Here is a 24212-nt window from a genome sequence, read left to right on the forward strand (position 1 = left end):
AAATTACAAGAATGTCCTGTTTAACACATTTAAAAAACAATAAAATACAATAATATAAAATAATCACATTATTATATATTTGCATATAATTATAATATCACGGGCATACTTAAAAACGGTTCTTAATCTAATAGGTCCAACAGTGTCTTCCAAGCTTCAACTTCTGCCCCATCGTTACAATGTCGCATCCATATGTTTTACAAGACGCATTTCAGTAAGAAACATCATTACCTACGTACATATAATGTTGAGATTACTCCATATTCCAATGCAATTCAGATAAAAGCATAATTCCCCAATTTAAATATCGTCTAAACATGTGAAAAATCACATAGTGCTTTTGTTGATTTATAATTTTTCAATCTACGCATTTCAGGTGAACACATTATTACTAACTTACATGTCATGTTAAATTAGTACATATTCCAATGCATTTCTGGTGAAATCATTATTATTTACTTAAAATCCATGTTTAAAAAAGAATATCGCTATGGTGCTTTTGTTGATTAGAAATCTTTTTTATCTACACATTTCAGGTGGAAAAACTATTACCTTTTTACATGTAACGTTGAAATTTATACAAATTTCAAATTATTACAGGCGAAAACATTATTAATTATATAAGTCTCATGTTAAGATAAGTAAAATAATATAGTACCTTTGTTTAATGAGAATCTTTTAAATATTCGCATTTCTGGTGAAACATTATTACTTACATAGATATCGTAAAATTAGTACAAATTCTTACGCATTTCAGGTGTCAGCATTGCTACCTTCTTAAGTATCATGTCGAAATAAAGTAAAATTTTATAGTACTTTTATTGATTTAGGATCTTTTAAATATACACAATTCCATAGAATACATTGTTACCTACTTACATGTCATGTTGAAATATGTACAAATTCTGACTCATTTCGGGTGAAAAAATAATTACCTATTAAAGTGTCATTTCGAAATAAGTAAAATCATATAGTAATTTTGTTGATTAAGGATCTTTTAAATCTGCGCCTTTCAGGTGAAAGCATTATTACCTACTTACATGTCATGTTTAAATTAGTTCAAATTTAAATGCATTTTAGATTAAAACATTATTACGTACTTAATTGTCATATCGATATAAGTAAAATAATTGAATGCTTTCGTGAATTAGGGATCTTTTGACTCTACGCATTTCAGTTGAACTCATTTATACCTACTTACATGTCATGTTGAAATTTATACAAATATAATCTCATTTCAGGTAGAAATTTATTATCTATTTAATTATCATGTCAAAATAGATGAAATCATATAATGCTTTTGGTGATTAGAAATATTTTAGCCTACGCATTTCAGGTAAAAACATTATTACCTACGTGTTATGCTTCAAAAATAGTACACATCCCAGTGTATTTCAGTTGAAAACATTTTTACTTGCTTAAATACTATAAAGTAAATAAATAAAATTATATAAATGCTTTTGTTATTAAGGATCTTCTAACGTATGTCATATGAAAATATGATCGCATACTAAATAGTAGACATGTTGAAATAAGTAAAATTATATAGTACTTTTATTGACTTAGGATCTTTTACATCTGCACGTTTCAGATAAAATCATTATTACCAAATTACATGTCATGTTGAAATTAATACAGATTGCAACACATTTTAGGTGAAAACATTATTTCCTACCAATGAGTCATGTCAAAATAAGTAAAATCATAGTATTCTTATTTTGATAAGGGATTATTTTGATAAGGGATTATTTTGATAAGGGATTATTTAAACCGATGCATTTCAGGCGAACGTACTTCCTACTTACATTTCATGTTGAAATTTGCACAAAGTCCAGCGCATTACAGAGTAAACTATTGTTAGGTACATAAACGTCATGTCAAATTATATAAAGCCATACAGTGATGTTTTTTTATTAGGATCTTTTAACCTACACATTTCAGATAAAAAAACATTATTACCTAAATGCATGTCATGCTGAAATTAATAAAAATTGCAACACATTTCAGGTGAACAAATTTTCACATACTTTAGTGTCATGTTTTTATTTTTTTATTCACATAAGTGTCACCACTTACAAAGGCTCGGAAGCCACACGAGGATAAGAGTTAATTAGTGTACAGTAGTCAATTGGATAATATCGTAGTAAATGTTAGTATTGGAAATTTGATTAATTGGGTTACTGAAGTGGGTGGGTCAATAATAATTTGTTATTGTTGGACTACTATATTGTAGTCAGCTGCAAAGCAGGCAAATGAAGGAGAGTTCCACAGGTGTGCAGTTATAAGAAATAAGATTTTTTCATAAAACTTACATTTAGAGGTAGGCACAGTTAAAAAGTGAGGGAAATTATTGATAGTGGTTTCAGCGAGAAGAGTGTTTCTCGTAAATATTTGGCGAGGAGGGAGCATAAATTGGAGCTCAGACGAGCACTTACCATGAAAATAACGATAATGATTTTATATAATTCGATATTATATGCATATATAAATGACCTCTCTGATAAGATAAACTCTGAGAAAATATATTTGCTGACCAAAACATGCTCTTTCACAAAGCACAAAGTAATAGCGGAAACCCGTGAGGGAGATGCAAGTCTGTAATGGAATAGGGTCAAAGATGCATTGTAACGTTCACTGTTGCCAAGAGTAAGCTCGTTTCCTTTAATAATTACAAGAAACTTTCTCAACCCCCAACAGCTATTTACTCTCGATATTAATACACTACTGAAAGTACTTCTTTCAAACTCCTCAGCTTAATGCTCACAGAGAACATGAGTTAAAACATACATTGAATCATTACCAAGGTTGCTGCGAAGAAGGTGGGCTTCTTTTACCGTGCTAGAAAGTTACTTACGCTTGAAATTATCCTGCCCCTCTAGTAGGCCACCATTCGCTCATGTATAGAGCACTGTTGTCTCATTTTGGCTGGTGCATCTGCTGCTGGTCTCTCACTCCTGGACAGGGTTCAAAAGAGTCGCCAACCTGGTAGGGCTTAGCTTCAACTTCTGTCCTATCGAGGAAATGTTGCATCCTTCTGCCTGTTTTACAAGTATTTTAATGGTTGATGCTGCGACGAACTACAAATTTTCGCACCCTCTAGGCGTAATTTTCCCCGATAAACCCAACGAGCAGCAAAGTTCTAGCTCTACCTATAGAGATCCCTAGATGCCAGAAAGCCTTCTACTCTAATAGTTTCTTCCCCAGAAATACTAGACTTTGGAATTCCCATCTGGCCCCTTTTTCCTTAATTGTACTGATATGGAAAAATTCAAGTCTAGTGTAAACCGAGAGTTTATTGCTCAACTCTCTACATAGTATCTCTGCAACTTATGGCGCTGATCGTAGCCCCCCCCCTGCATCAAAGGTACACTATACATAGTTTTGGGTGAAAATTTAATAAAAATAATCTTTGTCAGTCACAATTGTATTAAAGCGATGCATTTCGTCGATGTATCTATAGCGGTACTGTTTGACATCTATATTAAAACATAATACGTTGGGATAAACATCCATCTAGCAAAATACAAAGATGTATGCCTATACACACTCACCTACGCACACACACACATATATATATACATATATATATATATATATATATATATAAATTACTTTATATATTTGTCTTGTTTATTTTTTCTTGTTCTATAATTTAGTGAAATTTATCTTGCAAATACGAACATTTCTCAAATTTTCAATCATGCAAATTAGATACCTATGAAAAACATGCAATAATGTACATCTTTCTTAATTCAGTAACGTATAAGTTATAAAAGCTTAAATGAACAATACCCCAAAAATTAAATTAGAACTACAATTATATTAATATATAATGTGTGTGTATATATATATATATGTTTTTTTAACCAATCGTAAAAAAACACGCAATTTATTAAAAGTTAAACTCTTCGCTTTATATACATATATGAAGTGCGTCGGTTTAAAAGATAACAAATTTACACAGACACACAAAAAGTATATTGACGTGAAATTTACTCTGGAATAAATTGAAATTAGATGCTATTAAATATTTGCGTTTATTTTTAATTATGCCTAAACAATCAATACGAAAGTTTATTGAAGGACTAGCTGGGCTATCCGGCGTTGCCCGGATATTGGGAATTTTTCATTGAATAACGTATACCAGAATACAGTAACAAAATACAAAGCACTTAATTGTTTCGAGGACACTCTACGCTGTTCGATCTAGTGTATTAAGCACTTTGGTAATATTTAGTCATCCTCCACTTCCAACATAAATTTAATGGAGAATAACGTCATGGCCATAAGTAACTCCCTCTTACTCCCCCTACTCTTATAAAAATGAGGCAGATAAAGTCTTGTAGGATTATCTGATTAAAACAGTTTCCAATTCATGTGATGATAATCTCAAGAAATCTCCCACTTACGACCATAATTTCAAAATGGAATGACGTCATCAAAAGAAGTAGCCTTGTTGTTTATTCTGCCACTAGCATTTAGAGTTCTCATTTAAAAGTTATCGCATATTTCTACGACGCGTTTCATTGATAAAATTTTAGGGTTCACATTAAAAATACGTTGGAAAAATGGCTGACACATTACTAACAGAAAAGGAAAAAAATTAAAGGCTAAATGGTGCAGCATAAACAACTAATGCTCCGTTTATTAGAACGTTATCATTACCAATAAATCCCCGACTATTACTGTCATTATATATACCTCCTTAATTTTTTTTTATCTGAAAATACGGCCTGACAAAGTAAAAAGCAAAAATTTAAAGCGTATGGGAATCATTGCAGTGTTTTCGGTCGTTTCTTTTCCTCGTTACACAATGTTGACACGTAAGGTAAAAATACATAATAAACTACAGCACATAATCAAAACTCCATGTAAAATGGGTTTTTTGATACTAACGTTATTACTTTGGGACGGTACATTCATTTTGCTCACGGGCGCCGTTGCCCGCTATTTTATTCCCACTAATAACAGTAGTTTAATTGTTCACTATACAGGTAGTGTAGGGGCCATACATCGCCCGGCTCAATGCTGGTACACGGGTCCTGCCATATATATTTATCTCTAAATCCAATATATAGATTATAGTTGAGATTCTTACTCTATATTTTCTACAAGTGTGAAATATACTACAACACACAGTCCTGGTCAAAATCATAAGACCACTTGAGAAAGTAAGCGTTTACGCATAATATCGAATTTTTAATCAAGCAAATGGTTGATACCATTGCCAAAAGGGAAAATATGATGTAAAAAATATGAAATCTGCTTTATTTGAAACCTAAACCCTGATCTAATAATTATTTTTTAAAAAACAAACATTTTCACCTGGTCAAAATGATAAGACCACTTTAATAAAATCGGCTAGTTTTGAAAAAATGAATACAAAAATCTTTCTATGTTACTAATAGAAACTTGTCAGTGGATAAAACATTTTACTAAATTATAAATGGTAAAAGAGAAACCATTATCAAAGTTTGAGAGAGGAAGAATATTTGAGCTTAATAGGTGTAGACTCTCCCATAGGTCCATTTCAAACGAACTGAATCGTAGCAAAACGGTCATCACAATTTTTTAAAGAAATCCAGACCAATATTGTCACTATGAATCTAGGTCGACCAAAAGAAAAATAACCCCATCACTGGATCGCCGTATCAGAAGAAGTTAAAAAAAAACTTCAGTATGAGCTCAAGTCGATTGAAAAACAAAATAGCAGCAGAATGTAGTCCTGAAACCATCAGAAGGCATTTGAAAATGAAGGGTTTCAATCATTTAAAGCGACTGCAGAAACCACGTCTTCTTGACCAGCAAAGAACTAACCTACTTAAATATGCCGCCAAATACCAGACTTGGGATGAAGAGAAGTGGGGAAAATGCAATTTTCTCCGATTAGAAAAAGTTTTATCTAGATGGTCCAGAAAGATTTCAACACTGTTGGCATGATAGAAATTTGTCCAAAGAGATTTTTTCGACTCGGCATAGTGGAGGAGGGTCTTTGATGATCTGGGGTGCTTTCTCGTCAGCTTGGACCCTAAAGTTGCAAGTAGTGAACGGCCGGCAAACATCATTGAAGTACATTTCAATGCTTGAAAATGCTTCTATCAGGACTGAAGGTCCACGTCTGTGTGGAAGAAATTAGATTTTCCAGCAAGACAGCGCTGCGATACACACTTCTCGACAAGCACGAGAATACTTTTCTTTAAATAGTATAGAATTGTTAGATCATCCAGCATGTTCTCCGGACCTGTCCCATTGAAAATCCTAAGGGGATGGATGGCAAAAGAAGTGTTCAAGGATGGAACCCAGTAGAATTCGATAAAGGAACTTTCTGATTCAGTTTTCAATACATGGGATAAAATTCCTTCGCAACTGATAAAAAACTTAGTCGCAAGCATGCAGAAGAGAATTTTTGAAGTAATTCGTAATAATGGAGGCTATACTAAATACTGATACTCTTTTTAGTAATTTATAATTGCCTTTTGTTAGATAAATTATCAGTGGTCTTATCATTTTGACCAGGTGAAAATGTTTGTTTTTTAAAAAATAATTATTAGATCAGGGTTAAGGTTTCAAATAAAGCAGATTTCATTTTTGTCCATCATATTTTCCCTTTTGGCAATGGTTTCAACCATTTGTTTGATGAAAAATTCGAAAATATGCGTAAACGCTAACTTTCTTAAGTGGTCTTATGATTTTGACCAGGACTTTACCTACCCTATGTAAACAACATTGAATAATTTCTTGCTTTTTATTTAACATTCTGTTGTTTGATTGGAGGAGGAAGGATTTGAGGGTGCACGGGTTACATTACCTTTTCATTATTAGGAATTGGTTATTTTCTATTATCTAAAATTTACTATTTTACTTTATCATAAATTTTACTTCTGACTACATTCATAGCATATACAGATGAAAAACGTGGGACCAACATATATATACATTTAGTTCTATTTTCAGTAAGCACATATAATTTCTAATTTTTATACTTGAATATAGTTCTATTCATAAGCTTTATAGTCATGTAGATAACTATTTCATTTTTGACTACTACACTTGCAGAAAACGGTTTCAATTTAATAGGCATTCACTCTTATTTCTACAGTTACAATTATTTACAGTAGTACTATTTGTTTCACTTCGATAAAGTGTCACATGTGTTTTAGTGTTATTATATCCTATAATAAAAACAGATAATTTAATTGCATTCTTATTAATAAAGTTACCTAATCTTCTATCACGGGGAAAGTTGCTATTAATAAGTCTATATAAAATTTATTTGTATATACTTCTTCCATTTGAGCAGCAAATGCCTTCGGTTGTAAATAAGCTGTATTACGTCCCCTGACAAGTGACTTTTGTTTGTTTTACCAACCAATTGTCAGAAACATTAGCATGTTCAGTGTAGCGACTATGTAACATGTGTCTATATAAATAAAAAATATTATATATATATATTATATATATATATATGTATAGATGTATATATACATACACAAATGTTAAAATATACTGAAGCATACACAAGAATTTTAATCCAATTTTATGATTAACGCCTATAATCACTAAAAAAATCCAGATTTTTTCTATTAGGAAAATGTATCTTCTTTATCATAAATAAATATCTTTACATCGCCAATTTCAAATCGTAAAAAACAACCCAGGAAACCAAAAATTAACATTTATTAGATGGATAAATATAACGATTAACGATTTCTGGTGTTTAGGATTAAAATCACTCAATCAAATCGGAAACAGTATATTCTGAGAAACCCCCACATTTTCTCCTCAGATTTTTAAAATTGCAATTTTATGTGTCAACATTTAAATTAAATTCACGATTTTTTACTTTTTCCAACATTTGCCATAATTTCTCCAGCATACTAAGGTGTATTGTCTTGTACTCTATTATTCTTGGTGAATAAAACAAAAAATCCTCTAATTTATTAAAATTGACATTTTATTATGAAATCACAATTATTTCTTAGTAACTGATCTTAATCAGCATTAGTCATATCCGATCGTTTGTATATATTTCTGGTGAAAGCCCAGCAGATATTTCGAAAACCTACTTGTAAATTTTTTATATCATCCGATGACAACGTTTCTGTTATAAAGTCTGTCTATATTACGTGTATATATGCATATTTTTTATATTCGCCTGTAATTGTCTCTGGTGTGTTGAATATATTTATGTGTCCATCCTCTGGTGTGTATTATGTTCGTCGTATGTGTGTGTAACTGTTTGCAAATCTATATTACACTTACAGTTCTACCCGGGACATATAAGAGTTTATAAACAGCTTATTATAGAACGAATAATCATCATTGTTTGCTTGGTACCTAACAAAGGAAGAACATACTTTTTCGTAGTCGCAACACATCGTGGAGACGAAAACAATTTTCTTCTACGCAAACTCAAATTATATTTCACACATTTAACATTTATTCGTGGTTGCCACTTCCGTTGCTTCTGGAGTACATGTCATTTCATTTTCGTAATTACATCTTGCTTTCTTACCAGCCGAATTATTCTTTGTTTGTTGACTTTAACTCTCTTCAAGAGTTCGTCTTCTGACTACCTGTTACTATCTAACGTGTATATATATATATATATATATATATATATATATATATATATACATATATATATATATATATATATAATTCTTCGTTTGTTCACCTCTCTTATTACGCAATGAATACAACGTAGCAGAAAATAACAATCATCTGATTCTGACGCAAAACACATTCCCTGTTATTTTATTTTACCAACTAAAAATTCCCGATACATATTTATCTGCCATTCTATTTTCCACAATATAAAACCTTTATCGAACATTTCTATTACATTTTACACATTCCCCTATCTAGATGTCGATAATTATATACTACTACTACTACTACTACTGCTACTACTACTACTGCTATTAATAATAATTATAATAGTGTCTTAGCTGATTTGTACGATCTTATATATAACACACCTTCATCGTTATTTTTTCAAATTTACTAAAATGTTCACAAACTTTTACTACACTTTCTTATACTATTTTTCTTGCTGGATTTTCCACACTCCGCTGACTTAAGGAAAGGTCAGGTCAGACCCTATGCTTACCATGTTTCTCCTAATTTAGTTATTACAAACTGATTGGTTCCTTATTTTAATTAGACCTGATATCCTTTTTCATCTCATTGCATCCGCTGAGTATGTTCTATTCATTGCGATTAATGTCAGCTGCTCTTTCCAGCTATTCTTAGTCTTATCTAACAGAGTCATCTTGCGTTTCTCGGCAAAACTCAAAGACTCCTATTCAGACGATTACTACTTCTCGAACGCATAACGATACAAGCACGTATGCTTCCTCAGCCATTGGTCTCATCAATTACTAGATTCCTTCACACTCACTAGGTGAGAGAATTAAAAAAACACTACCTACAATATTTCATGTGGTCATCCCTACAAATAAGCAATATAAATTCTATCGTAATAACTCTCTCAGATATAAAATTCTGCAATCTCAGTAACCCCGGCACAGATTCCCCGAGAACGTCATTTCTATATATGTTAGTATGAAGTAGGTGCACCACAAACAATATCTTTAATAAATCATGTTTTTTTTTCATGCAAATTATGCCCGATAACATTGCATAAACTTTAGTTAATTAGAATCTGTTTTATATTATTGCATTGTCAATTCTAATAAAACTCTGCTACGCTCTACTGAAACATGGACTTTTCACATTGCAGCACTTTATAGAATGAGTACGATGCATCGGTCTTCTTATGTGAACTTTTTACGCTAGTCAGAGAAAAACAATAAAGAGAACGAAAACGACATAGTAGACGTACAGCCCAGAGCACTGGTCCGTCCTGTCTTTTGTTTTTATTATGTTAGAAAGCGAAAGATACAAAATTTAGACTGGTTGAACAAGCAAACGGCCGAGCAATATTTCCAACAGAGATTAAGAAAAAAAGAAAACAATTGAACGAAGCACAAAGTCATCACACTTGGCGCCAGGCATCAAACGAGTGAAGTGCAAGAAATTCACTCCTAAATGTGTAAGGGTGAGATTTTCCCTCGGTAGTGTACGATTTGAAAGAAGAAAGAAATTGCGATTATTTGATAAAGACATACACACACACACACACACACACACACACACACACACACACCAACACACACACACACACACATGCACTTATGAGAACTTGGAGGCGTGTAGACACAGACGAACATAGGTTTGTATTAGATAGTTACCACAGTGCAAGAAATGGAAAGTTGTTGGTGTCGCGAAGGAAAGGCGAAATTATGTTATCATTATACATGATCACTTTTTCAGCATGAGTCCTACTTATGACATGATCAGGTCAAAAGGAGCTGCGACGTATCAAAAATACAATACAGCATTATTCATGAATATATTGGGAATTATTTTAATATATACATCATATGCAATTGTACCATGCATTACTGCATCGACCCATATTGCACTTTGCAGCTGTCTGTATTTTTGCCATTACCTTACTCTGATGACTTGCATTCAATGATCAGGAATGCATAAACAGACATGCAAATAACCAGGCTCAAGCAGAGTTTTTAGATGCTTTTTGTCAAATTGGAGTGGTATTTGGAGTTAACAACATTCACGTAGTAAAAGGCCGACTCGCATAATAAGATGAGGCAAATATTACAGGCAAGACGGTAGCACATTTCTTTATGTCCGGGTAATTGTCCTTTGTGAGTAAGTTCCAGAATTGCTCTTTAGTTCTGATAAATGTCGGCTTGAAGTGCCAAACCCCCCTCCAAAAAGTGAGAGTGATAACCTGTTGCAATGTTAAATGCGAATGAAACAGGTTCCTCTTTTTTCACGAAACGATAGTGACTAATTTGTGTAAAGCAAAGTCTTGAAAGAGTTTGCTGTATTGTGACAGACAATTGTTAATTTGCTTGCTGTAACGTACATTGTAAAGCTGGGCATCTGACTGCTGTTGTGTCTTTATCTCTGTTGGAAACTTCCAGAATTTGTCGAATAATGGCTTTAGAGCTTGGGGGAAAGATACGGCCATTTCTGTTTGAAAACTTTCGCTGAGTTGATCATATTTAATACAGTTGTGTCTTATCCTTGCACCCCTAGATAAAGAGGATTCATATGTGGTTCATATCAATTAACAATTCCAAGTCCAGCTGCCACTTGAATAATGCGCGAAATATAAAGCAAATTAACAATTATCTGTTAGAATCCAACACTATCTTTCTTGACTTTTCTTTGACTCGAATTTGTCGCTACCTTTTCCTGAAAGAATATTTAAGCTGCTTTATTCGCATTTAAAATAGCAATATTTTATCACTTTAACTCTTCTGGAGTGGGGGAGTGGATTTGGCACTTCAAGCCGACATTCATCAGAGCTCATGAGCAATTCCGGAACTTACTTACAGAGAACAATTACCAGAAATTAAATATCACAGTAAGAAATTTAATTATTATTCGTTTAGTTTTGGATCCTTGTTTCCTTGACTAGTTTGAAAAATGTATAATTTCAATGGACATTATTTAATTTCTATATCATATATAAGTTTACATATATGATAAGCTTCGACGTTCTTAAATAATACGTTAGCATGTAAAAATCTCATTTAAGAGACGGCTATAATAATCTCTATCATTTTATTTTGTTTTTGATGTAAAAGATCTATAAATGATTTTCGTTCAATAACGCGGATTTAAAGCGCACGTATTATTTTAGACGCAACAACGCTTGTTTCTAAGACTCACGGTTTTCCTAATAAATTTACTCGTTGTATTTAACTAATTCTTACTGATGAATCATCATTTATCAAGAGCGTGTTTTAATTAGATGAAATAAATTCCAGTTGACTGAAGATAATGGGTTTTATAGTCAATGTAAATTTACCAAACATTCATTACTCAATTGCGCAGGAGCAAAATAAAATGAGATAAATAGATTGTGAATTAAAGGACGAAGAATATTGTAATAGTATTATTTCGAATTCATTATTTTACTTTTGTTCTTTAATCTGTTTAAAAGATTTTCCACTGTTTGATTATATTTAATCAGTGAATTGCATTTTGACTGCTTACAGCAGAGATTGAAACTATATTTGAACCTTCTACCATCAAGTGAGTATCACTTTTACAATTAATTTTCCAAGTATTCTAACCATATCGCAAAGGACGCATGGCGCCGTGGTTAGAGTACTTAGAAAATAAATCTAATAAAACCATGTTTTAATAATTCTGTCTTATCTAACCATTTCTTTAGTTTCTTTGACAGACTGTACCAAAGATAAACTATAATGATAAAGTATATATTAGTCCTCGCACGAAATAGCAGGACACAATTTTTTTTAAATAATAATAGAATAACAATAACAAAGATTTTCGCTGGCGAAGACTACTATTTACCGTAACCAGTTATACAGTCCTTTTGAAATTTTCATCTCTATTTTTCTCGTTATGTACTGAATATTTTTAATGAAACCTATATGAAATATGTTCCTTCTTAAATTTTAAAGATGTTCTATTCTGAAAGAAGTTTTAAAAATTTAATCTAAAACAGTTATTTTAAAGTTTTTGTTAAAAAAATAAAATTTTCTCATTATTCAGACCTGTATTACAAAGAGAGTTGTGGTGTGAGGAGAAATACAAACTGAAACAGAAAGAATATTCAGACCTATAATATCACAAAGAGGAGTTTTCAAAAATAAGTTGTGGTGGGAGGAGAAATAAAAACTAAAAAAGAGAGAAGGAGAGTTTTAAAATATAATCTTATAAAGATAAGATACAAGTTAGAAAAACATTTCATTCAATTTCATTGTTAAAGAAAATGTTTTTACTATAGGCTTTAAAAATAAAGGTACACGATTCAATTTGAAATTAATTTATATTCGAAGTGCACTTTTATAAATTCTACAAAGTATGGTATAAAATTTAATTTAAATTGAATAAAAAAATTACCTTGGATTTAGTTTATGTAATGTGCATTTTGTTGCAAATTAAAAACATTATCTTTCATCTAGCAATTTATGATATAAAATTTTCAATGATGTTTTTAAAAAGTGCAACAGAATGTACATTACGTAAAATAAATGCAAGGTAATTTTTTGTTATAATATAAATTAAATTTTTATACTTTACTTTGTAAAATTTATAAAAGTGCAATTTGAAGATAAATAAATTTCAAATTGAATCTCGTACATTTGTTAGTGACTCGATAGAGAGAGAGAGAGAGAGCGAGAGAGGGAGAGAGGGGGGGAAGAGTCTGCGTTATAGTGTAGACACGTTGACCGGAAGTCAAGATCAGCTGATTGGATTGCGTGTGAGTCAATTGATCAGGTTAGCTGAATCGTGGAGATTTGGTTGGGACATGTACGAGAGAGGACGGCTTCGCCGTTGTCTCCTCCCCTTCGCTGGGGTTGGGGACAACGCTGACGTGGTAGAAATAAGACGTAGAAGAAAAATGAGAACACAGGTCAAATTCACTTTCTAATCTTCTGCGAAGGTGAATAAAAAAAGACTATAGAATCAATTCCTTGTCTTGGAGTGAAATAAATCTTCGTTCCCAAAAACAGGTATCAAGTCTCCCTCCCAGACGAGAATTTCCAGATGGGCCAACAAAATAGCAGAGGTATGTGAAAATACATGAAATGTCACACACATATTCACACTTAACAGCATATGAACATATGTAATAGAAAGACCATAAGACGATTCACACACAACGGCATAAACTCTGGTAAGATAATTAAACACTCAATCCTTTATAAATAGACAATACAACAAACGATCATTTTATGATACGACAACCTAACACCTTTATTTTATTTTTAAAGCCTATAGTAAGAACATGTTAAAAAATTTTCATGCCTTGGATGAAATGCTTTTTTAACTTGTATATATATATATATATATATATATATATATATATATATGTGTGTGTGTGTGTGTGTGCATATATGTGTGTGCATATATATGTGTGTGTGCATATATATATATATATATATGCACACACACATACATATATATGCACACACACACATATATATGCACACACACATGCATATATATGCACACACACATGCATATATATATGCATGGGGTAGTCACCAACAATATATATATATATATATTTATATATATTGTTGGTGACTAAATATATATATATATATATATATACATATGTGTGAACATAAAAATCCATTTGAAATTTGGAGACAACGACGAGGTTCACATGTTAAGGAAGACATCTTTATATAGTATGAATAAGTTACCAAATTAATCTGGAGAAGGAAACTAGATCAAATATTTAGGACATTTTTTGTACTTTTGAATTATGGAAGTGTTGTTTGATAAGCAATGTTATGAGGCATGATTTTATATACTATTTTGTTTTAAAAATTCTCCAAAGAGTCCCATGGTAGATAATTGATTATTCTAGAGGTAATATATAGATTTGTAATTTCAGGAAAGCAATTTCATGCAGCGATTGAACAGTGATTAAATGACTAACTGATTGAATTGTTTTGCAAAAAATGAATGGAAAAAATAAAAAATAAATTTGTTTAAAATTAAATAAATATTTTTAAATACATTTAGGGTAAAATACTTCCAAAAATACACACACACACACACACACACACACACATATATATATATATATATTTATATGAAATGGGTTAAGAAATTCCAACGAAACAAATATGTATATTTAAATAAGGGGGTAGTCACCAACAATGTGTATTTTTTAACATTATTTTATTATTCCGTGTCTTGGTTTTCATTGAGAATTATGTTTGGATCATTTTGATAATGTTTTTAAATCATTGAAATCGTTTTTACGCGTTTCAGACGTTCTGTGAAGCGTCCTCGTCAGAAATAATTTTCAAATGTGTTGGAGATGTAAAAGTGGCATTTTCGTAGTTCATTTGAATGGTGTCCAAGGGGTGGAGGCGTGAAAGTGTCTATTATTCATTGGCATGTTCAATTTTTATTACTCTTTTATTGGGCTTGTCGATCCGCTGACCTCGGCTGTAGTCACACTCGTGTTGGGTTTCTCTCTCTCTCTCTCTCTCCCTCTCTCTCTCACATACTCTCTCTTTTTGCTTGTGTTATTTCCCCTTTTCCTTTAGGATATGGTGTGTGTGTGTTTTTCCTTTTATTCCTTTCAGAATGTGTGTACTGTTTTATTGTATTATGATATTATTATTTTCCCTAGCTAGGTGACTGTAATACAAGGTCGTTACTAATGTGTATGTGTAAGGAGGAGTGTATGTGTGAAATAAGTGTGGGGGTGTTTTCCTTCTTTTTTGATATTTATTATTTGGATTCTTGGATTTTAGTATTGTGATATTTCGTTTCACTCTTTTCGGGTATTCTTTATATTATGTTTGTTTAGATAGAGGGGTGTATTAAAAATATTTATAGGGGAGTTTTTAATGTTTCTATTTATTTGTCTCTCCATGTGGGTATGGCCAGACCCAGGATCGGTTCCTAGTGTGGGGAAGATTTCGTTCCCGAGGGGGTGCAATTGGAGGGGGTATAGGAATTAGAGGGGTATGATAGACGGCATGATAGTAATCTCAGTCATGAGGGGCTTCTCTTCCACTGACTGAGGAGAGAGCGAGGTGTTGGAACAGATATCATACTATGGTTCTAGGTGTTTCCTAGTATTGTTGGTTTCGAGGTTAAGTAGGGTTTATATTGTTCAATGTGTTGTATTAGAGATAGGGGTGTTATGTCTGTGTGTGGTTGTATGCGAGCGCGTGTGTGTGTTTAATGGGTGGGTTGTGATTTATGTGTAAGTGTGTATATGTATATGTATATGGATGTGCATGCGAGTGTGCCTTGCATTTCATGTTTTTGCGTGTTGATATTAAGCTCTATTCAGTTCAGGAGTGAATCTGATGATTAATTTTTTTTCCTGTGCAAGTAAATGAAAATAATTGTCTGTTTGGAAGATTGGCATTATTTTGAAGCTGTTTCCACTGCATGTGTGTATGTGTTTTGAAACATTGAGGTGTCTGTTATCTGCAATTTTGATGTTGTTCTTATGTAAGGCCACTCTGTTGCTGAAATATTTGGTGGCGCCTATGTTGGATTTGTTGCATGCTGTGCATCTTAGTACATATACTACATTTCTGGAGGTGCAATTTAGATCCTTTTTATTTTGAATGTTTGTGCTGGGTTTTTGCATGTGTATGTTATACCTTCCATTGTTATGTCACATACTCCACATCGCGGTTTGTTGCATTTTGTAACCCCTTTTGTAGTATGTGGGACGAGTTTTGAGGAAGTTAGGATGTGTTTTAAGTTTTTGGGTTGGCGTTTGCTTTTTATTATTTTTGTTGTTTTAAGTATGTTGTTTAGTTTGTCGTTCTGATTGAGGAGGATAAGGTTTTTGTTATCTGTGTTAATAGTTCTGGGTTGTTTGTGTTATTTGTAGAGACGTATGCTAAAATTTGTTCTTTGTTGTGTTCTTTTGGGGTTCTTAGTTGGTCTATTGGACTTTTTTCAGCCAGTTCAATACCTTTCTGTATTAGTGGTAGTGGGTATTTTCTTTTCCGCAGTGTTATTTGTAGTTCATTCAGTCTAGTTGAACGGAGGTGTCCGTCTGTTACTATGGTGCAGACTCTACGTGCTAGGGAGTAGGGTCTTGATTTTAGACAGTTTTAAGGATGGTGGCTTTTGAAGTGGATGTATTGTTTAGTATCTGTGGGTTTGTGGTAGATGTCTGTGATGATGCTGTTGTTTTTTATTGTTACTAGGATGTATAGGAAAGGTAGTTCTGTGGGGTTTTGTTCTAGTGTGAAGTTTATTTTTGGGTGTAGATTTTGTAGCAAAGTGTGGAGTTCTTTGATATCCCCCATGAGGTTCTCCAGAGGATAAAGCAGTCGTCTAGTTATCTTTTCCAAGATTTTATGAGGAGTGTTTTTATATTGTGCCCGTACTTTTGCTCTATCCTTTCATAAAGCGTCTCTTCTAGGAAGGCGAGTGTAAGAGTAGCATATGTCGGTGCAATTTTAGTACCCATTGCTGTGCCTAGTATTTGGATGTAGTTGTCTTTATTAAATTGGAAGGAGTTGTTATTGAGGATTATGTCGATGCTATCAATCACGAATTGTTTATAGAATCTGGGGTGTAAAGTCTGTGTATGTTTGTCAATCCAATATGCGATAGCTTCTTTTCCTAGATTGTGTGGGATATTGCTATATAGGCTGCTAACATCGAATGTGGCTAGTATTGTCCCATCGTCTACTGTTTGTGGTAGGGAGCTAAGGAAGTGTGTGTCATCTCTTACAAAACTTCTGATTAGATTGGTGAAGGGTTGTAATAGTATATCTATTAGGTTGCTGAGTCTGCTTGTTGGGCATGATTATCCTGCTACTATGGGTCTGAATGTGAGGTCGTTGGGGTTTTGGGTGCTTATGTACTCCGACTTTTGTACGTTGATGGCATGTCTTACCTGGTTAGGTTTGTGTATTTTGAGTAGCCCATAGAAGATGTTTATTTTTGTTGTGAAGTTTGTAAGGAAGTCTTTTTTCTTTTTTAGTTAATGTTTTATTGTATGTTGTGCAGAGTTTTGTTATTTTAGATATGGTTGTTTCGTCTATGTTAGAGCTAATTGGTTTGTAATAATTTTGGTGCCCTAGTGATTCTTAAATGTTTGCTTTATAGAAGTCCTTATTCATTATAATCACTGCACTCCTTTTGTCTGCGTCCTTTATAACTAAGTTGTTTTTCTGTTGGATTTTTTTAAGTGCTTGATTTTGTTTTCGTGTTAGATTACTGGTGTTTTTTTTTTGTAGGCGGTTGAGGTTCCAGAGCCTTTCAAAGAAGGTATTTAGTTATTTTGTATTGTTATGTTTGTTGGGGAAGTATGTTGATTTGTTTTTCACTAGAGAGCCGTCTGTTGTGTTATCACTGTCATTAAGTATATCTATGAGTCTAAATTTGCGTTCAAATTCTTTAAGGTCTTTCTTTAACTCTGCTATGTTACTTTTGGGAGTGGGGCAGAATTGTTGAAAAAGGAATTACAGTTTTTAAAACAATGGTACATTACCTCGCAAATTTGTTCTCCAAGTAAACAACCAAAGACAGTTTTTCGTAGTCAAAAAATACGTTCTAATGTATTCGCTTTTATTTACACTTTTTATAGTACATAAAAAGGAAGGGAGATAATCCCTACCTTACGTTTAAAGAGGAGATAACTCTTATTTAGTGTCAGCCATTGTTATTCTCAACACTCCTCCTCAATTGCTGACCCTAAATTTCCAGCTCTTTGACACCTAACAATTCCCTGAGCTTCACAAACTGTGTACTCGCAAGTCCTTTTGTCAGTATGTCTGCTACCATTTCTTTACTCTGACAGTATTCCAGTTTAACTGTTTTCTTTTCCACCTGCTCTCGAATATAGTGGAATTTAATATCAACATGTTTGGCCCTTCCATGATGCTGTGGATTCTTTGCCATACATATCGTTGACTGATTATCCTCGTAGATAAGTGTTGGTGTAACTAAAGTTCCTAATAAAGCACCTTGAAGGCGCTGCATCCAAACAGCCTCTTGTGCCGCACTTGCTAATGCCGTGTATTCAGCTTCAGCTGTTGATAATGCAACACAGGTTTGCCTTTTACTTCTCCAGCTCACAGCTGCTCCACTTAGTTTAAACAAATAACCAGATGTTGATCTACGATCATCTAAATCACCAGCCCAGTCTGCATCTGAGTACCCCAGGAGATTGGTAGCTTTCTCCTTGTCATACAATAAACCGTACCCTCGTGTACCATTTAAGTAACGGAAGATATGTTTTACAGACTTCCAGTGTTCCATCGTAGGCTGAGAGCAAAATCTTGCAACATTTCCGACAGCATAGGCAATATCAGGTCGCGTCCTTGTTGACAAATACAGTAGGCTTCCAACTGCGAATTGATACAACTCTTTGTTAAGCAGCTTACTTACTTCAGTTGCCTTCGTTAATTTTGCCCCAATATCAATTGGAGTTGATATAGGTTTTGAATTTTCCATTTGGAATTTTTTCAAGACTTCTGCTGTATATGCAGGTTGTCCAATCCATATTTTCCCTGATTCAGGATAAACAAACTTAACACCTAAAAAATGATGCAGTTTTCCCATGTCCTTGATTTTGAAAATTTTCGATATAGTTTTCACAAAATCTTGAATACGAGTCGGGGATTTGCTTGCCACAATGATATCATCAACATAAACAGAAACTATAAAGATTTCTCCTCCTGAAGATTGTATGTAGATACAGGGATCATTCTCCAACTGCTTGAAGTTCATCTTTTTCAGCTGAAAATCCAATGTTTCGTTCCAACATTTCGGTGATTGTTTCAAGCCATAGATACTTCGCTTCAGTTTACACACAAGATGTTCCTTTCCTTCAACTTTAAATCCTTCAGGTTGCTTCATGTAGATTTCTTCCTTAAGTTCACCATTTAGGAATGCAGTGGTTATGTCCAATTGATGTAGCTTCAGGTCATGCTGTGCTGCTAATGCAATAACAGTTCGCACTGATTCAAATATGACAACTGGGGAAAAGGTCTCGTCATAATCAATTCCTTGCTTCTTAAGAAAACCTTGAGCTACCAGTCGAGCTTTATAATGCTCTATGTTTCCGTCAGCATCATACTTCCGTTTAAATACCCACTTGCTACCAATAGCTTTTCGTCCACTAGGCAATTCCGTAAGATCCCATACTTTATTAGTATGTAAGGAGGAAATTTCACTTTTCATTGCTTTCATCCATTCATTTTTCTCAGGACTGGAAAGTGCTTCTTACATTGTCAATGGATCATTTAAACTATGAGCTATGTAGACCCATTCGCCATATCGATCTGGAGTTTTCTTAATTCTCGATGATCTTTGAGGTACTGTTTCCTGTGAGGTTTCACTAGGTCCTTCTACCTCCTGCAAGTTGTCATCGTCATCATCATAGCTGTCTTGATATTCAATTTCTACTCGAGATGGGTTTGTTAATTCCTTTTCCTCCTGTTCAGCTATTGAACCTGATTCATTGAATTTGACATCTCTGCTATGGAATACTCTAGATTTTCTGGTATCATAGAGTCTGTATCCCTTTACTCCAATACCATAGCCAAGAAATATGCTTTTCTATGCTTTCGAATCCATTTTAGATCTTTCATCCTTTGGTACGTGGACAAAAGCTTCACATCCAAAAATGCGTAAATTTTTCACATTAGGTTTGTGACCCTTCAATACTTCATATGGCGTCATACCCTGTACAGCATTTGTTGGGCTTCGGTTTCGAAGCAGTGGATAAAGCCTCTGCCCAAAATTTCTTAGGGAGCTTTGAATCCGATAACATTGATCGCACTGTTTCCACCAATGTCCGATTCATTCTTTCGGCTACTCCATTTTTCTCTGGATTTTTGGGAACAGTATATTCATGTCGAATACCCTCCCCTCTTAAATAATCTTCAAATTCTCTTGAAGTGTATTCTCCACCATTATCAGTGCGTAGGGCTTTAATATTATGCCCAGTTAATTTTTCCACCATGGTTTTCCATTCCAGGAACTTTTTAAAAACCTCGTTTTTGTGTTTGAGCACATATATCCAAACAAATCTTGATTTATCATCGATAAATGTTAAGAAGTATTCAGCTCCACCAAGCGATTTTGCCTCTATCCTTCCACAGACATCGCTATGCACAAGTCCTAGGAGTTGAGTAGCTCGCTTTCCACCAGATTTTGGAAATGAGGAACGATGATGCTTTCCATCTACGCAAGGTTCACAAAAGTTGATATTGCTGGTAACATCATAGTCAAGGCCAGTTACGAGTTGGTCCCTTACTAATTTTTGCAAATTCCTTTCTCCAAGGTGGCCAAAACGTCTGTGCCAAATATCTTCTTTTGTACTACTACCTAGGCAGGAGTTTGCTGCATGGGTTTCTTCATTCACCTCACTGCAGTTTAAATAAAAAATTCCTCCAATTTTTGCACCTGTAGCCACTATTTTCTGTCTCTTGTCCAGTATTTGACATCCCACGTTATCAAAAATACAAGTTTTTCCAGATTTAGTAGCTCTGGAAACACTTAACAAATTGTATGACAATTTGTGAACATACAACGTATCATATAACCGGCATCGTTGGGATTTCTTATCTGATACGCTCACATTTAGCTCTATCGTTCCGGTTCCTAAGGCCTCAACAGAGAATCCGTCACCAAGGGTTATTTCTTCTGGAACGTCCAATTTTCTAAAATTAAAAAATTTATCAATATCATGGCACATGTGACATGTTGCTCCAGAGTCTACGATCCAGTTACTCTTTTTATATTTTAATACTAATGCATGATGTGTTAGGAGTCCAACAACACCATCACTAGAATCACTTGAGTCTGAATCACACGTTTTTTTCTTAGTGAAAAAAACTTTCTTTTTCATAGGGTTAGACTTGAAATTCGCTTTTGTATTTAAAAGAAAACGACAGTCACGTTTAATATGCCCGTTCTTCCCACAGTGATAACACTTGGGCCCCCTGTGGTGTTTAGATGCCATGGCTTTAAATTCCGTATCATTTATTTCCCTCTCTTTAATCTTGGTTTCCTCATACAGTAATCGTTCAGTAACCAACACCCATTTAGGTATGTCCTGACTTGCTTCAAGTGCGGTCACCAACATATTATATGAGTCTGGGAGAGTAGCTAGAAGATGAACAACTCTATCCTCCTCGTCAATTGAATCGCCAATGACTGCTAATTCATCAAATATTTCCATCATAGCTTTGATGTGTGTATGTACCGAGTCACCGTCTTTTAACCTAAGAGAATATAACTTTCTCCTCAAGGCTAACTTATTCGCCCACGTCTTCTTTTGAAATTGATCAGACAATTTCTTCCACACTTCTGCGGGGTCATCAGGATCTCCAATTAAATAAAGGAGTGACGTTTCCAACGATAGCACACTCGTTTCTAATGCACGATCCCTTCTTGAGAAGTACTTCATGTGTGATGTGAATCTTTTTCTTTATCAGGAACGGTTTCCGTTTTGTTTACTATGTTCCACAGACCATCCTTAATTAACGCCATTTTACATTGGACCTTCCAAGTATTGTAATTCGTACCATTCAGTGGTACCAGATTACTAAGTTTTGTTTCCATTGCACTTTTTTTTTTTTTTTTGCACAATACAAAACTTCAACGAAATTCAAAATGGCTGAACAAAAAGAAATAAAATAAAAATCCGTCACACGTGTTCAATTAAAGTGGAATTAAATGTAAGACGTCCTGGGCCATTAACCTTTGTTGAAAAAGGAATTACAGTTTTTAAAACAATGGTACATTACCTCGCAAATTTGTTCTCCAAGTAAACAACCAAAGACAGTTTTTCGTAGTCAAAAAATACGTTCTAATGTATTCGCTTTTATTTACACTTTTTATAGTACATAAAAAGGAAGGGAGATAATCCCTACCTTACGTTTAAAGAGGAGATAACTCTTATTTAGTGTCAGCCATTGTTATTCTCAACAAGAATTTGAGGCCTAGTTTTAGTACTTCAATTTCGTCCTTTGTAAGTGTCTCTGTAGATAGGTTGATGACTTTGGGTGTTTTTTGTCTAGTCTGGTGTTCTCATTTTGTGAGGGATTCCTAAAAAAATGGTTGTGAGGGTCGTTAGTTTCGTTGATCCGGTTGGGAGGTTGGTTGTGTCGTTTTGTAGGGATGTATGAGTTACGATGGTACCTGGGTTATTCTGATTGGTTGTGTTTGTGTGGGGGGTATTTTTGGGGTCGGTTTTGTACTGTGGGGTACTGGGGATAGGTGTTGTAAAGATTGTTTTGTGTTGGGTGGTATCTATAGGGGTGGTTTAGTTCCATTGGGTTGTTTCGGTGGGGGTTGTTAAGTAGGGGGATTTTTTGTGGTTTGTGTGGGTGGGGTGGGGCAAGAGATAGTGGGTTCTTGACTAAGTAGGGTGACGTGGTTGGTAGTAACTATTTTCGTATTGTTGTGGGAGGTTGTATGTGTTAGTATTGTCATGTGGTAGTGGGTTGTCGGTTATTGATATGTTGTTTTTTGGAGCATTTTTGGTGTTGCTTTGAATTCTGGTGTGTCCTCTACAGGTTTTTTACGTGTTGGTTGAATTCTGTCATTGTAGTTAGATATGTTTATATAAAATGGGTTAAGAAATTCCAACAACAGAAATATGTATATTTAAATAAGGGGGTAGTCACCAACAATGTGTATTTTTTTACATTATTTTATTATTCTGTGTCTTGGGTTTTCATTGAGAATTATGTTTGGATCATTGTGATAATATTTTTAAATCATTGAAATCGTTTTTACGCGTTTCAGACGTTCTGTGAAGCATCCTCGTCAGAAATAATTTTCAAATGTGTTGGAGATGTAAAAATGGCATTTTCGTAGTTCATTTGAATGGTGTCCAAGGGGTGGAGGCGTGAAAGTGTCTATTATTCATTGGCATGTTCAATTTTTATTACTCTTTTATTGGGCTTGTCGGGCCGCTGATCTCGGCTGTAGTCACTCTCGTGTTGTGTGTGTGTGTGTGTGTGTCTCTCTCTCACTCTCTCTTTCTGCGTGTGTTATTTCCCCTTTTCCTTTAGGATATGGTGTGTGTGTTTTTTTTCTTTTATTCGTTTCAGAATGTGTGTACTGTTTTATAGTATTATGAGAGTATTTGCTTCCCTAGGAAGGTGACTGTGATACAAGGTCGTTACTAATGTGTATGTTTGAGTAGGGAGGAGGGGAACAAGCTCTTCTGAAATAAGGGTGGGGTGCTTTCATTCTATTTTGATATTTATTTTTTGGATTCTTGGATTTGAGTATTGTGATTTTTCGTTTCACTCTTTTCATGTATTCTTTATATTATGTTTGTTTAGATAGAGGGGTGTATTAAAAAATACGTATAGGGGAGTTTTTAATGTTTCTATTTATTTGTCTCCCCATGTGGGTATGGCAAGACCCAGGATCGGTTCCTAGTGTGGGGAAGATTTTGTTTCCGAGCGGGGGGCAATTGGAGCAAACTGTTCATTCTTTAATTGTGTTTATGGAAGAAGAAGAAAGAGAAGAAGAAGCTATTTGAGTGAGGACATTGTGTCGACATGATGTAGATTCACATTGTAATATGAGAAGTCGAGATGTGTATGAAAAGACATTTTATAACACACATATATAATACAATTTAACTTTACCTTTTTGTA

This window comes from Euprymna scolopes, chromosome 7 (assembly GCF_053919585.1).
Source record: "Euprymna scolopes isolate OS-2025 chromosome 7, ASM5391958v1, whole genome shotgun sequence".
In the NCBI taxonomy this organism is placed as follows: domain Eukaryota; kingdom Metazoa; phylum Mollusca; class Cephalopoda; order Sepiida; family Sepiolidae; genus Euprymna; species Euprymna scolopes.